This window comes from Dendrobium catenatum, unplaced genomic scaffold, assembly GCF_001605985.2.
Source record: "Dendrobium catenatum unplaced genomic scaffold, ASM160598v2 fragScaff_scaffold_557, whole genome shotgun sequence".
Taxonomy (NCBI): Eukaryota; Viridiplantae; Streptophyta; class Magnoliopsida; order Asparagales; family Orchidaceae; genus Dendrobium; species Dendrobium catenatum.
In genome coordinates this window covers 16,737-22,453 of record NW_021319019.1, presented here as the reverse complement: position 1 = coordinate 22,453, position 5,717 = coordinate 16,737, and positions in this window count along the sequence as shown.

Genomic DNA, 5,717 nt, shown 5'->3' with positions numbered 1-5,717 from the left:
ACTATATATTATATATATATACTATATATATTATATATATATTATATATAAATATAATATATTATATATATAATATATTATATATTAGAATTTCAAATTCAACATTGTTTCATACATGTGAATGTGTAAGAATGCCTATGAGTTCATAACATAAATTTAGCATTCAAGATGTACTTCTTAATTCACTATATTCTATGCGTGTGCATATGCAAAGTTGCGTCCTTGGTAAATAATATAAAAATAAATAATATGGTATAGATTAAGAATAAATGTTTTTATTTTAAAAAAAAAATCATTTTGAAATGGAACATGCAATATATGATCCCCGATTTATTGTGTCATATGCATGTTGTTATTTTTCAACTCTTATGGAATATGTGCAAGTTCCTGTTACAATTATGATAAATCAACTAAGTAATTTACGTTATCTTGTGCTAAAATTAAATAGAACTTCTTTGCAAAGAAAATTATATTTATTTTTTAATATTTAGCATTAAAGAATTTTTCTTCCAATTTCTTCTAGTTTTATATTAGAACAAGAAACAAAGAAGTATAATATTTTCCCTATGCTAGCATAATAGTTTTTTCAGCAATGGATATTTTGTTATTAAGTAAATTTAAAATATCATTCAAAGAGCTAAATAAAATATCAACCAGAATAGGTAGGGGTGTCAATTTTCGGGGTCATGGGTCGGGTTCGGCGCGGGACCCGGAACTGACCCGTTCAAACGGGTCGACCCTAACCCGACCCGGTTTAGATAAACGGTCGGAAATGCAAACCCAACCCAAAACCTACCCGGTGGGTTGCCGGGTTGACCCGACCCGACCCGGGTAACTATCGCGTGGGGCGGGATCGCACGGGGCGATGTGCGCAGCGACGCGGGGGTCGCGCAGGGTCGTGGTCGCGGGCAGCGGGGGTGCCGGATGGTCGCGGGCCTTATAGCAACGACAAGTGCCGCGGTAGGTCGCGCTGGTTGCGCTGGGGTCGCGGGACAGTGGTTCGCACGGTCCTGGTCGCGGTACGCAGCTGGTCGCGAAAGGCCGACAGCGGGCAGGGTTGCGAAGAAAAGCGGGTTCACGGTTGACCGCAACCCTCGGAGTCAACCCGAACCCGACCGTCTTTCAAACTGGTCGATTTCTGGAAACAAGAACCCGACCCGTTTGAAACCGGGTCGGGTCCAGGTCGGATTTTCGTGTCGTGTCAAATATTGACACCCCTTAAGAATAGGTTAGATAAATATGTAGTTTGAAAATAATAGAAACGCTTAGTATATAAATAAACATATCTAAGAATTTTTGTAAAATTTTCAGTATTTTAAATATTTATTTTTCTAATAAATGACATCGGCAATTGATTATTTTAATGAATCTAATATGCATGGTCCAAAAAAAAAAAAAATTTCACACATTTAATAGAAAAATTTCATATAAGAAACCAATAAATAAATATGAGATTGCTAACCTCATCAATTCTTTCACATTTAATGAATAATATATCGAAATTTTGTAGCCAGATTGAATAAACACGAATTTATCATTTATTTGAGTTGCACAAGGAATAGTCAACAATGTTTATTAAAAGAATTACATTTAATTTCTAATAGTTATATATATATATATATATAATATATATATAATATATATATATATATTATATAATCAATTAACTTAGAACATGTGGAAAAAGCTTGCAAGTGGTGAGAGAGGCTTGGTAGATAAATATATTACTATTAGAGAAAATTTAAAAAAAAAAAATTATCTTTTTTTTCTCTCTCTCCAGTATGAACATCTAAAAAATTACATTAGAATGCTACTTCAACATCATAATAAGTGTATGTTGAGAAGGTGTAAATAGCGCCCAGTGGTAGATAAAGATACCAAAGGAGGTGTCTTAGATGCTCTAGCTAAACAATCCAGAGCCCAAATTAATGGCCCAAAATTCATGAAACCCCGAAGCGTGTTGAAGGTTCAAACAACAATTCGCCGAGTTACCAAACGGACTCCGATTTTGACGAGCTTATACCGAATCGAACGGTGCTCGACGAGCACGAAGCCAACGAAGCCCAAAGATCACCGAATTCCGACTCCACTAAGGCATTCAAATGTCTACAAACGGTGCATGATCGAAGGTCCACTGCGGCCGTCCATTCAAACACTCCCTATTTCGCCCTTGGACTCACACCGTATTTACGGGCCATGCACTCCATAAAATCTATAAATAGAGCCTCATTCTTTCACAAAGGGGGGATCCAGGCAAGAGAGAGGGAAGAGAAGAGATAGGAGAAGAGGGAGGAGCTCCTCTTCGACGATCGCCGGACCACCGGTAGGAGTCTCGCCGGGCCACCGCCGGACCACGCAGGAGTACTCGCCGGGCCACCGCCGGACCACCGCAGGGAATTCTCGCCGGGCCACCTCCGGACCACCCCGCAGGAACCTCGGCCGGGCCACCACCGAAGCCCTCGCCGGATTTTCGTTGCACCACTGCGTGGAAGGACCCGACGGTCCTGCTGAAGGACAGACGTTCTGCCTAGGCCGACCATCCTGCTTGAAGACCCGACGTCTGCTGAAAGACGCCGAACGTCCTGCCTGAAGGCCCGACGGTCCTGCTGAAGACCCGACGTCCTGCTGAAGACCCGACGTCCCGCTTAAGGGCGACTCTGCCTGAAGACCCGACGTCCTTGCTGCAGGGGGGGGAACCCACGTTCTGCCAAATGAACCCGACGTCCGGCCGAAAGACCCGACGTCACTCAAGGCCCGGGAAAATTCAGGCCCGACGCTCAGCCACGTCCGGGGACTATCGACATCCGATGCTTCCAAGTGATATTGGGTCTAACACCGACTCTTTTTATAGTATACCAGTTGTAATCTGAACACCCTTGAAGGTATTCAACCATTTGTAACCGACCCAAAAAGTTCTAGTGTAATCATTTTCAAATTGGGCTAGGCCCGTGGTTTTTTCCCTTTTCAAGGGTTTTTGTTCCACAGTTTAAAAAAATTTGTGTTCTCTGTGTGTGAGTAGTTATCCGTTTCAACGCTAAGACCAGAATTAAACCTCTATCGCCACGTAATTTTCTAGCCCGCCAACAGTTTGGCGCCGTCTGTGGGAAACTTCTATCCCTTTTAAGTATTGCTAACGATGGTTAACAGACGTAAGCAGTCGTATCGTTGGAGGCCTCCCGCTCCAACTCCACCAATCCAGGAAAAATCAGTCCTTGAATCAGGGAAACGACAGGCATCTGCCTCTTTCCACCCCGGTGGGACGGAACCTTAGCGGAGAAGGGAACTTCAGGGACCATCCTTTAGAAGAGCGGTATCAGAAAAGATGAAGAATCTCAGAATGAGATCCTTCAACTCGTAAGGTGAGACTCGAGGACCAGCACTAGTAACCTCAAGAAGATATTCTCCCCCTCGAGGGGAACCAGCCGGGATCGAAGACGGCCTTTCATTGTTGAAGCCCTCTTCCTCCGCTAGAAGTACGCCCTCCAGATACATCCAGAGAATGAGCTTGCTTTGACACAGTAAGCTCTACCCATCCTTCACGCACGGGCTCCACCGCAGCATATTTGCCCCCGGACGTCCTAGAGGCTTGGACCAACATCAAGTCACGGAACTTCCCCCGAACAAAATACCTACGGATGAGTTCGCGGAGGCAAGGTCCAGAGGAGTTCCCCACAGGGGGTAGAAGACAGTCCCTTCACCAACGGGAATTCAAGGATCATCGCCTTTACGAAGCTGTCCCCCAAATATTGATCTTATGATGGGACTCAGACCCCTCGAAGCATATCGACCAACTACGCACTATTATGCCATATCCAGCAGGCCCCAGACCACTTTGCTCTGTCAATGTTTTTCCTGCCACCCTTGTAAAGGGCAAAAGCCCGGACATTGGTGTCTACTCACTGCCTGCCCGATCCATTCCAATAATTCATTAAATTGGCCAACTGTTCGGTCATTCGAACAGTTTGTCTCCAACCGAAGGATGATTAAGGTTCCTCCCACCTTTTCAGGGATACGGTCAGAACGAGGGCGAATCTCTTAAAGATACTTTCAAGGTTTCTCTACGGAAGCCCGACCAAATTCCAGGGGTAGGATCCCGAGTTGCCTTAGAGGTGTATTTCTCGGGAGGGCTTCGTCCTGGCCCCTTTTACTCGGCACTCATCGAGAAACAGTCCATTCATATGCTGATTTGATTCATCCGAGTAGAGGCCCAAATATCTGCGATGAAGCACATTAATGCTCATAGAAGACAATTTGAAACAAACAAAATGGGAAGCGTAAAAAAATCCTCCAGAATAGAAGTATCCACCCTCACAAAGGAAAGAACCAAGGAAATTAATAAATTTTCCTCCTCGACCCTCCACAAGCCGCGACGAAAACCTCGCAAGAAAAAAGGAGTACAGCACCTCTAACCAATACCATCCTCCAAATATAAGGATGAGATGCAGTGAGCTGGCCCATCCTGTGCGACGTATCTCGAGGCTTCGCAAGACATGAATATGAGAAGTGGCGCCCAACAACCTCTATTGACAACACTCGAACCGCACTCCTAGAAGATTATTTGTTCGGAGCACGAACCTTCCACCAGATCCGATAGAATCGAGAGATATTGCTACACACGAGCTAAATACAACATAAATGAGACCGGAATAAGGGGGATGCAAGCGAGAGCGTGATGCTAGGAGACATCAGTTGGCGCGTCGAGACTCAAGGGAAGAATTGGAACGGGCAGCATGAATTTGATACGCGGACAAGAGAGGAATAATCTTGCAACAACATAATCTGTGTCACTAGAGCACGATGATCAAGCAGCATCCAAGATTCGAAGGAGCTCTGGGATCGAAATCGTGTTCCAAGTTAGAGTTACGGTGAGAACAGCAAGGATCACAGACTATGAAGGCCAAGTATGAATAAAGGCACACCAAAGTGCAGTTGGGGGAAATTGAAACCATTGCTGGGCCTGTTATGAACGCGCCATCTTGGCCGGGTTTTAATTGCATAGAGCACAGTAGTGCTACTTGGTTTTTAAGTATCGTATGTCTTTAGTATTATGTGACTCAGTAACTATTCTGGCATCTGTAATTTTTGCAGGTCGTTATTTGTCTGGGGTGTTTGTAGCCTGCCACTAATATCACACGTAAGCTGTCCGTATTAGCGGGGGTCACGCGTATATGCTGTATGTACTCATAATAACCTGCCGCAAGACTTTATTTTCCTTAAATTGTATTGATAAATTCGCACTAGCTATATTTAGAGCCCATTTGTGAAAAAAAGTGATCCTAGTAATTTCGGTAACCGATAAGGTACTAGATTAGGTATAATTGTTTAAATTCGTTCAAGATCGTCAATAGTCAACAAACAAGATTGATCATACCGGCCGAAAGTTACAACATTTAAATGCTTTCCACGTGTATCGTCCAGGACGAACAGTGGGATCGGCCCGCCGATTGTCCAATAATGGAATCGTCCGGGGCCGAATTTTAAGATCAAAACGTAATTGAACATGTGGATCGTCCAGGACGATCCAGTGTATCAAGCCAGGACAATGGCAACATTAACATGCATCGGCCAGACGAAATATTCCATCGGCCAGGACTATCACCATGAGTTCGATCAAATCATCCAGGATTGATATAGTATCATCCAAGATGATGAGTTACATCAAGCACAGGAAAAGTTCAGCAGATGGGATTTAAGAATAATTTTCACATCGGTCCAGA